The 9,670-nt window shown below is 50.0% G+C and overlaps 1 pseudogene; it reads right to left on the bottom strand.

The window, feature by feature from the left end:
* Positions 1 to 4,444: 4,444 nt before the first annotated feature.
* Positions 4,445 to 8,111, bottom strand: LOC134729204 (cell division cycle protein 27 homolog; annotated as a pseudogene).
* Between the last annotated feature and the right edge of the window lie 1,559 nt (positions 8,112 to 9,670).

The following is a 9,670-nucleotide window of genomic DNA, read 5'->3' as shown; positions in this document are numbered from 1 at the left end:
AATACAAAGCTGAGTCGGGAGCGGTGGGGCAGGCCCCTGTAATGCCAGCTCCTCGGGAGGCTGAGGCGGGAGAGTCGCTTGAACCTGGGAGGCGGAGGCTTGCAGGGAGCCGAGATCGCGCCACTGCACTACGGCCCAGGCTGTAGAGTGAGTGAGACTCGGTCTCTAAATAAATAAGGAAATTCATTAATTCATTAATTCTTTTCCCTGCTGACGGACATTTGCAGGCAGGCATCGGTTGTCTTCTGGCATCACCTAGCGGCCACTGTTATTGAAAGTCGACGTGACACGGAGGGAGGTCTCGCCGACTTCACCGAGCCTGGGGCAACGGGTTTCTCTCTCTCCCTTCTGGAGGCCCCTCCCTCTCTCCCTCGTTGCCTAGGGAACCTCCGCCCTGGAGGGGGCCCTATTGTTCTTTGATCGGCGCTTTAGTTTTCTTTGTGTTTTTGGCGCCTAGACTCTTCTACTTGGGCTTTGGGAAGGGTCAGTTTAATTTTCAAGTTGCCCCCCGGCTTCCCCCCACTACCCACGTCCCTTCACCTTAATTTAGTGAGTCGGTTAGGTGGGTTTCCCCCAAACCCCCCGCCCCCCCACCCCCCCGCCTCCCAACACCCTGCTTGGAAACCTTCCAGAGCCACCCCGGTGTGCCTCCGTCTTCTCTCCCCTTCCCCCACCCCTTGCCGGCGATCTCATTCTTGCCAGGCTGACATTTGCATCGGTGGGCGTCAGGCCTCACTCAGGGGCCACCGTTTTTGAAGATGGGGGCGGCACGGTCCCACTTCCCCAGAGGCAGCTTGGGCCGATGGCATAGCCCTTGACCCGCGTGGGCAAGCGGGCGGGTCTGCAGTTGTGAGGCTTTTCCCCCCGCTGCTTCCCGCCTCAGGCCTCCCTCCCTAGGAAAGCTTCACCCTGGCTGGGTCTCGGTCACCTTTCATCGTGATGTTTTAGTTTCTCCGCCCTCCGGCCAGCAGAGTTTCACAATGCGAAGGGCGCCACGGCTCTAGTCTGGGCCTTCTTAGTACTTGCCCAAAATAGAAACGCTTTCTGAAAACTAATAACTTGGCTCACTTAAGAATTCCAGGGACGGTGCCTTGGCCCGTGTTTGTTGGCTTGTTTTGTTTTGTTTTGTTTTGTTCGTGTTTTTCCTTTCTCGTATGTCTTTCTTTTCAGGTGAAGTAGAAATCCCCAGTTTTCAGGAAGACGTCTATTTCCCCCAAGACACGTTAGCTGCTGTTTTTTCCTGTTGTTAACTAGCGCTTTTGTGAATCTCTCAACGTGCAGTGAGAGCCGGTTGATGTTTACTATATACTTCATCATGACATCTTATTTTCTAGAAATCCGTAGGCGAATGCTGCTGCTGCTCTTGTTGCTGTTGTTGTTGCTGTCGTTGTTGTTGTCGTTGCTGTTGTCGTTGTCGTTGTTGTTGTTGTTGTTGTCGTTGTTTTCAAAGTATACCCCGGCCACCGTTTATGTGATCAAAAGCATTATAAAATATGTGTCTCTCTGTCTGTCTCTCTGTCTGTCTCTGTCTCTCTCTTTCTCTGTCTGTCTTCTCTCTCTCTCTCTCTCTGTGTCTCTCTCTCTCTGCCTGTCTGTTTCTCTCTGTCTCTCTCTCTCTGCCTGTCTCTCTCACTGTGTCTGTCTTCTGTCTTACTCCCTTTCTCTGCCTGTCTGCCTGTCTGTCTGTCGGTCTCTCTCTCTCTCTCTCTCTCTCTCTCTCTCCCCCTGTCTGTATGTTTCTCTCTGTCTCTGTCTCTCTCTCTCTTTCTGTGTCTCTCTCTCCGTCTCTGTCTTTCTCTGTCTGTCTGTCTCTCTCTTTCTTTCTCTCTGTCTCTCTCTGCCTGTCTCTGTCACTCTGTCTGTCTTCTGTCTTACTCTCTCTCTGCCTGCCTGTCTCTCTCACTCTCTCTCTCTGCGTGTCTCTCTCTCTCTTTCTTTCTCTCTGTCTCTCTCTGCCTGTCTGTCTCACTCTGTCTGTCTTCTGTCTTACTCTCTCTCCGCCTGCCTGTCTCTCTCACTCTCTCTCTGCGTGTCTCTCTCTCTCTCTTTCTGTCTGTTTCTCTCTGTCTCTCTCTGTCCGTGTCTGTCTTTCTTTGTCTTTCCTTCTCTCTGTCTCTGTCTCTCTCATTGTGTCTGTCTTCTGTCTTAGTCTCTCTGTCTCTCTCCCTGTCTGTCTGTTTGTCTCTCTCTCTCTCTCTGTCTTTGTCTTTCTTTCTCTCTGTCTCTGTCTCTCTGTCTCTCTCTCTGTGTGTCTGTCTTCTGTCTTACTGTCTTTCTCTGCCTGTCTGTCTGTCTCTCTCTGTCTCTCTCTCTCTCTGTCTCTCTCTCTCTCTCTCTCTCTCTCTCTCTCTCTCTCTCTCCCCCCTGTCGGCTGTTTCTCTGTCTCTGTCTGTGTCTCTCTTTCTGTCTGTTTCTCTCTGTCTTTCTCTCTCTGTGTCTTTCTCTCTGTCTCTCTGTCTGTCTCTGTCTCTGTCTCTCTCTCTCTCTCTCTCTCTCTCTCTGTGTGTGTGGGGGGGGGTGTGGGGGGGTGTGTGTGTCTGCCTTCTGTCTTACTCTTTCTCTGCCTGTCTGTCTGCCTGTCTGTTTGTCTCTCTCTCTCTGCCTGTCTCTCTCCCTTCCTGTCTCTGTTTCTCTCTCTTTCTGTTTCTCTCTGTCTCTGACCATCTGTGTCTTTCTCCGTCTGTCTCTTTATCTGTCTCTCTCTCTCTCTTTTTCTGTCTTTCCCTCTTTGTGTATCGTTGTCTCTCTCTGTCTGTCTCTGTCTCTGTCTCTCTGTCTCTGTCTCTCTGTCTCTCTGTCTCTCTCTCTCTCTGTCTGTCTGTCTGTCTCGGTCTCTGGCTCTGGCTCTCGCTATCTCCCGCCCTCTCTTTTTTTTGCAAAATAAGCTCAAGTACATCTAATCTAATCCCTCACCAAGGCCCGAATTCTTAACTTCTGACATCCCAGATTTGATCTCCCTACAGAATGCTGTACAGAACTGGCGAGTTGATTTCTGGACTTGGATACCTCATAGAAACTACATAGGAATAAAGATCCAATCCTAAAATCTGGTGTGGCTTCTCCCTCGACTGTCTCGAAAAATCGTACCTCTGTTCCCCTAGGATGCCGGAAGAGTTTTCTCAATGTGCATCTGCCCGTGTCCTAAGTGATCTGTGACCGAGCCCTGTCCGTTCTGTCTCCAATATGTATGTGCAAACACTTCTCTCCATTTCCACAACTACCCACGGCCCCTTGTGGAACCACTGGCTCTTCGAAAAAAATCCCAGAAGTGGTTTTGGCTTTTTGGCTAGGAGGCCTAAGCCTGCTGAGAACTTTCCTGCCCAGGATCCTGTGTGAACAAAAGTGCCTCTGCTGGGAGCTGGGATCGTCGGGACCATGCTTGCTAGCGCTGGATGAGTCTCTGGAAGGACGCACGGGACTCCGCAAAGCTGACCTGTCCCACCGAGGTCAAATGGATACCTCTGCATTGGCCCGAGGCCTCCAAAGTACATCACCGTCACCAACCGTCACCGTCAGCATCCTTGTGAGCCTGCCCAAGACCCCGCCTCCGGGGAGACTCTTGGGAGCCCGGCCTTCATCGGCTAAAGTCCAAAGGGATGGTGACTTCCACCCACAAGGTCCCCACTGAACGGCGAAGATGTGGAGCGTAGGTCAGAGAGGGGACCAGGAGGGGAGACGTCCTGACCGGCGATGAGTTCCCTAGGCTCTGGCCACCCCACCCACGCCCCACGTCCCACGTCCCGGGCACCCGCGGGACACCGCCGCTTGATCCCCTCCTCTGTCCACAGCCGGCCCCACCCCACCACGCAACCCACGCACACACGCTGGAGGTTCCAAAAGCACACGGTGTGAATAGAGCCTGACGGAGCGAGAGCCCATTTCACGAGGTGGGAGGGGTGGGGGTGGGGTGGGTTGGGGGTTGTGGGGTCTGTGGAGAGCCCGATTCTCCCTCTTGGGTGGCTACAGGCTAGAAATGAATATCGCTTCTTGGGCGGAGGGGCTTCCTTAGGCCATCACCGCTTGCGGGACTACCTCTCAAACCCTCCCTTGAGGCCACAAAATAGATTCCACCCCACCCATCGACGTTTCCCCCCGGGTGCTGGATGTATCCTGTCAAGAGACCTGAGCCTGACACCATCGAATTAAACACCTTTACTGGCTTGGTGGGTTTGTTTGTTTCTGAGATGGAGTCTTGCTCTGTCCCCCAGGCTGGAGTGCAGCGGCGTGATCTCAGCTCACTGGAACCTCTGCCTCCTGGGTTCAAGTGATTCTCCTGTCTCAGCGCCACCATGGCCGGCTCATTTTTTTTTTTTTTTTTTTTTTTTTTTTTTTTTTTTTTTTTTTTAGTAGACACGGGGTTTCACCCTCTTTCATTGGTTTTCACTGGAGATTCCAGATTCGAGCCACACCTCATTCTGTGCCACAGAGAGACTTCTTCTTCTTCTTCTTCTTTTTTTTTTTTTAAGTGCAACGCAACGTGTCTGCCTTATTTGAGTGGCTTCCTATATCATTATAATTGTGTTATAGATGAAGAAAAGGTATTAAACACTGTGCTAATGATAGCGAAAGTGAAGACAAAAGAAAGGCTATCCATTTTGTGGTTAGAATAAAGTTGCTCAGTATTTAGAGCTACCTAAATACGTCAGCATTTACACTCTTCCTAGTCAAAGCTGGCCGATCTGAATAATCCTCCTTTAAACACAATTTTTGATAGGGTTAAGATTTTTTTAAGAATGCGACTCCTGCAAAAGAGCTGAACAGACAATACACATTTAAAAACATCACAACACAAGGATCAACCAGACTTGGGAAAAAAATCGAAAACGACACAAGTCTTATGAAGAACTGAGTTCTTAAAATAGGACGGAGAACATAGCCATCGGAAGAGAAGGCAGTATTGGCAAGTTGATTGTTGCGTTGGTCAGCAGTAGCTGGCACTATCTTTTTGGCCATCTTTCGGGCCATGTAACTACTACAGCAAAATGAGATATGATCCATTCAACAACATATTCGCAAATCAAAAAATGTTTCCGTAATATAATGCTTCAGATTTAGAAGCAAATCAAATGATAGAACTCCACTGCTGTAATAAGTCACCCCAAAGACCACCGTATCTGACAGAATAACTACCACAGGGTTATGACTTCAGAATTATACTTTCTCTTGATATTTACTTATGTATGTATTTATTTTTTTAATGTATTTCTCTTGAGACGGCGTCTCGCTCTGTCGCCCAGGCTGGAGTGCAATGGTGTGATCTCGGCTCACTGCAACCGCCACCTCTCCGGGTTCAAGCGATTCTCCTGCCTCAGCCTCCCGAGTAGCTGGGACTACAGGTGCCCACCACCACGCCCAGCTAATCTTCATACTTTTAATAGAGACGGGGTTTCACCGTGTTGGCCCGGATGGTCTCGATCTCTTGACCTCGTGACCCGCCCGCCTCGGCCTCCCAAAGTGCTGGGATGACAGGCGTGAGCCACTGCGCCCGGCCTTCTCTTGACGTTTAAACTATGAAGTCAGTCCAGAAAAATGCAATAAATGTCAACGGTGAGTATGCTGTTGAGGCAGAGGTAGGACCACACTTTTTCATGTCTTATTCAGTTGATCACAATAGGACCTAGGTAGTAATTTCCTATGTGCCCACTTATACACGAGTACAAAAGAGTAAAACAGAGAGACCGCTACATTAAAGGGCACGTGAAGTTCTTCATAGTAACTCCGTAAACTGGAACACTGTCAAAAAGCAGCAGCTCGTGAGTTGTTTCCATCTATTTTTCTATTCTCCAATAAGTGAACTATGCTATTCCTTTCCAATCTCCCAAGCGCTCCTTGTCCCCATCACCACTTCGGTGCTCGAAGTAAAAGTCACAAATCCAGTCACACAACTAAAGAAACACATACACGAACCAAAGACAACTACAGCGTCTGCAAAAGTTTGCTAGAAGACTGAAACTGTTGAGTATAAGGATCTGGTATTCTATGATCATGAGTTCATTTCAGAGTTTGTTCAAGACATACGTTTCATAAGGAAACATCTTAGTTAGAAGTTATTCAGCACTATGTACCATCCCTAAGTATTTTTAACCAAATTCGTGACAATAAAGAGCTATCTAACCAGAAAAACTAGCGAGTACCGGCGCCATCCATAGGGCTTTGTCTTTACACTTCATTACCACTTACCATGCCTTACAATGTCTGGGATTGACCCTGATAGCATTTCGAAAACAAGCTGATGCTTTGTCCAGTTCTTCAGTGAAGACAAGCTCACGCCCTAATGCACTATAGGCATAAGCATCATTTGGATCCACTTCGAGAGTTCTCTGGAAGAATTGAATCGCAATATCGTGTTCCCGTTGCAGACCGAAACAGTTCCCTGCAGCACACCAGGCCTCTGGCTGGCGAAGTTTTATCCCTGTCTGTGAAGTCTTTGGACAGAACTGAAAGAGCAACATCTTTCGGAGGATGCCAAAGTGTTGTAGAGTAGATCTCCATGCCTTCGACTCTGTAATTCTCAATCCTTCTAACCTCTGAGAATTTTCTTTCAGCTTGTGTGGACTCTGAAAGTTTACAATAGGCCCTTCCAATTTGGCACAGTACCCAACCGGTATTGCGGTGGTGAGAAGCTAGATGGCTCAAGATACTGACAGCTTCTTTGCCGTGGTGAGAACACAAAGCTAAATAACCTTTCCCCCTTTCACGAGGAAGGCTCATCAAGCCTTCCGCTGCTGCTTTTTGTAGATTAAAAGCCTGAATCTGAGGCGCGATTGCGGCTATTTTCCCTTCTGGAGTGACGGAAGAGTCCAATGTTGTCACTTCCATGGCTATCACTTATGTTCGGTGGAGTTATTCCTCCTTTATGAGCTTTACTTTTTGTTTTTCTGTTTGGGATTTTAGGTGGAAACTTCCCTTTTAATTTTCTCCTATTCTCCTCGGTTGTGGAGCTGTCACTAGTCAAGAGTCGTGAATTTCTTCGAGGCGGTGCGTTTGGGGGAGATGCCATAGTGGGGCTCAATACCTGAGGTGTTGCCCTTGTCGGCGCACCAGAACTTTGTGTTTTTGCGAGAATTGGGGTTACCTTTCGGCTCTTTCCCCTCTGCGAGAAGACAGACTGTGTTCCGGTTTGGCCGATTCCGGCAACAGACTTTTTTGAAGGGGCTCCGGTGGATGGCACGTCAATGACAGAAGGTGTCTAATACCAGTGCAGTTTTGTCCATAGGATCCGTCTCCGGGACTTGGGGCTTCTAATGGCAAAATGCCAACACTTGGGGCTCATGGACTAACTGCTGCTGGTCCTCCTAATACACTTCGACCAGTTTTTGGTTTATGTTGAACCTGTTTAGATCATATGGAAGTTCCTGTTCCCAGTGGGACAGTATCAGGTGAAAGGACGGCTGAATCGATAGAAGACACTGGGGAGTCTGTATTCAAGGAGTACTTTGAATTGGAAGATTCTCAATTCAATCCGTTTAATTCAACGGTGTCCTGGGGTGTTTCCGTAAGAACGGTCTCAGGCTGTCTGTGACATAAGCTAGGACGAGGTCCCAGTGTTTTGGCACAACACTTGGACAGGCAGTTGCTAAAGCTCTCTAGAGATGTGAATCAAAATGTTTGGTCAGGATCTGGCTTTTCCCCCCTATTTCACATCATGATTCAAAGGGACACCAGAGGAAAGGATTTCAACGGAGGCTCTTTTGGTCACATTCTGACCCTTTGGTAAGCCGATCTGTCTTGCAATATACATGTCCCAACGATGGAAGGGGAAAGCGAGCTGAATCAGCAAACTCAGGAACAATAATATCATCATGGCTTCTCTGCTTAGGAAACACTCCACCCGATAAGATTTGATCCCCTTCTGCAAGCTTGCTGAGATCAACACAACATTTCGCAAGCAGGTATTTGCATTGCGGTGTAGTACCACTGTGTCCTTTCAAGAGTCTATATGTTTTATAGGCCTTTCCTGAGCGGTAAGAAGAGGTTGCCAGTAAAAACAAGGCTTCTTCTGAGTGTACTTCTGCATAGAGGCGTTCCGCGAGGAAAACCGCACCTCGGTAGGCATAGTGGCTTAGTGCTTGCCATATAGCAGCCTGGACGGGTCCCTGCAGCACCGCCATCCTCGAGGCTCAGGCCCACTTTCTGCAGTGCCTCAGGCACCGCCCCCCCCCCCACCCCCCCCACCCCCATAGCGGCTCCGGCCCGGCCAGCCCCGGCTCATTTAAAGTCACCAGCGACCGTTACCGACCGTTACCGTGGGATGGGGGAGTCCGAGCCAGAATGACTTCTTTATCCTGCCGACTCTGGAAAGCCCGGCCCCTTGTGATCCATTGCAAACCGAGAGTCACCTCGTGTTTAGAACACGGATCCACTCCCAAGTTCAGTGGGGGGATGTGAGGGATGTGGCAGGTAGGACGAAGGACTCTCTTCCTTCTGATTCGGTCTGCACAGTGGGGCCTAGGGCTGGAGCTCTCTCTGTGCGGACCGCTGACTCCCTCTACCTTGGGTTCCATCGGCCCCACCCTGGAACGCGGGCCTTGGCAGATTCTGGCCCTTCCTGGCCCTTCAGTCGCTGTCAGAAACCCCATCTCGTGCTCGGATGCCCCGAGTGACTGTGGCTCGCACCTCTCCGGAAACATGGGAAATCTCTCCTCTACGCGCGGCCACCTGAAACCACAGGAGCTCGGGACACACGTGCTTTCGGGAGAGAATGCTGAGAGTCTCTTGCCGACTCTCTCTTGACTTGAGTTCTTCGTGGGTGCGTGGTTAAGACGCAGTGAGACCAGATGTATTAACTCAGGCCGGGTGCTGGTGGCTCGCGCCTGTAACCCCAGCACTTTGGGAGGCCGAGGCCGTAGGATCCCTCGAGGAATCGCCTAACCCTGGGGAGGTTGAGGCTGCAGTGAGTGAGCCATAATTGTGTCACTGCGCTCCAGTCTGGGCGAAAGACAGAATGAGGCCCTGCCACAGGCAGGCAGGCAGGCAGGCAGGCAGGCAGGCAGGCAGGCGGGCGGGCGGGCAGGCAGGCAGGCAGAAAGACAACAGCTGTATTATGTTCTTGTCAGGGTAGGAAGCAAAAATAACAGAATACAGCCCTTATTTTTTTTTTCCCCTTCGGACGGAGTTTCACTCTTGGTGCCCACGCTGGAGTGCAGTGGCACCATCTCGGCTCACCGCAACCTCCACCTCTCGCGTTCAAACGATTCTCTTGCCTCAGCCTCCTGAGTAGCTGGGATTACAGGCAGGGGCCGCCACACCCGGCTGATTTTGTATTGTTAGTAGAGACGGCATTTCTCCATGTGGGTCAGGCTGGTCTCGAACTGGCGACCCCAGTGGATCTGCCCGCCTCGGCCTCCCAAAGTGCTGGGGTGACAGGCGTGAGCCATCGTCACCGGCCGGCTACGTTTTTTGTTTTTTTTTGTTTTTTTTAATTATTTTACTTTTTTTTAGTTTTCAATTTTAATCTATTTATTTACTTATTTACATTTATTTATTTATTTATGTATTTACTTATTTATTTATTTTCGAGACAGACTCTCGCTCTGTTGCCCAGACTGGAGTGCAGCGGCGCGATTTCGGCTCACTGCAAGCTCTGCCTCCCGGGTTCACGCCATTCTCCTGCCTCAGCCTCCCAAGTAGCCGGGACTACAGGCGCCCACCACTGTGCCTGGCTGACTTT

This window comes from Pan paniscus, chromosome 17 (genome assembly GCF_029289425.2).
Source record: "Pan paniscus chromosome 17, NHGRI_mPanPan1-v2.0_pri, whole genome shotgun sequence".
Lineage (NCBI taxonomy): Eukaryota > Metazoa > Chordata > Mammalia > Primates > Hominidae > Pan > Pan paniscus.
Note: the sequence above shows the minus strand (reverse complement) of the source record. Positions and strands in the feature narration are given on the sequence as shown.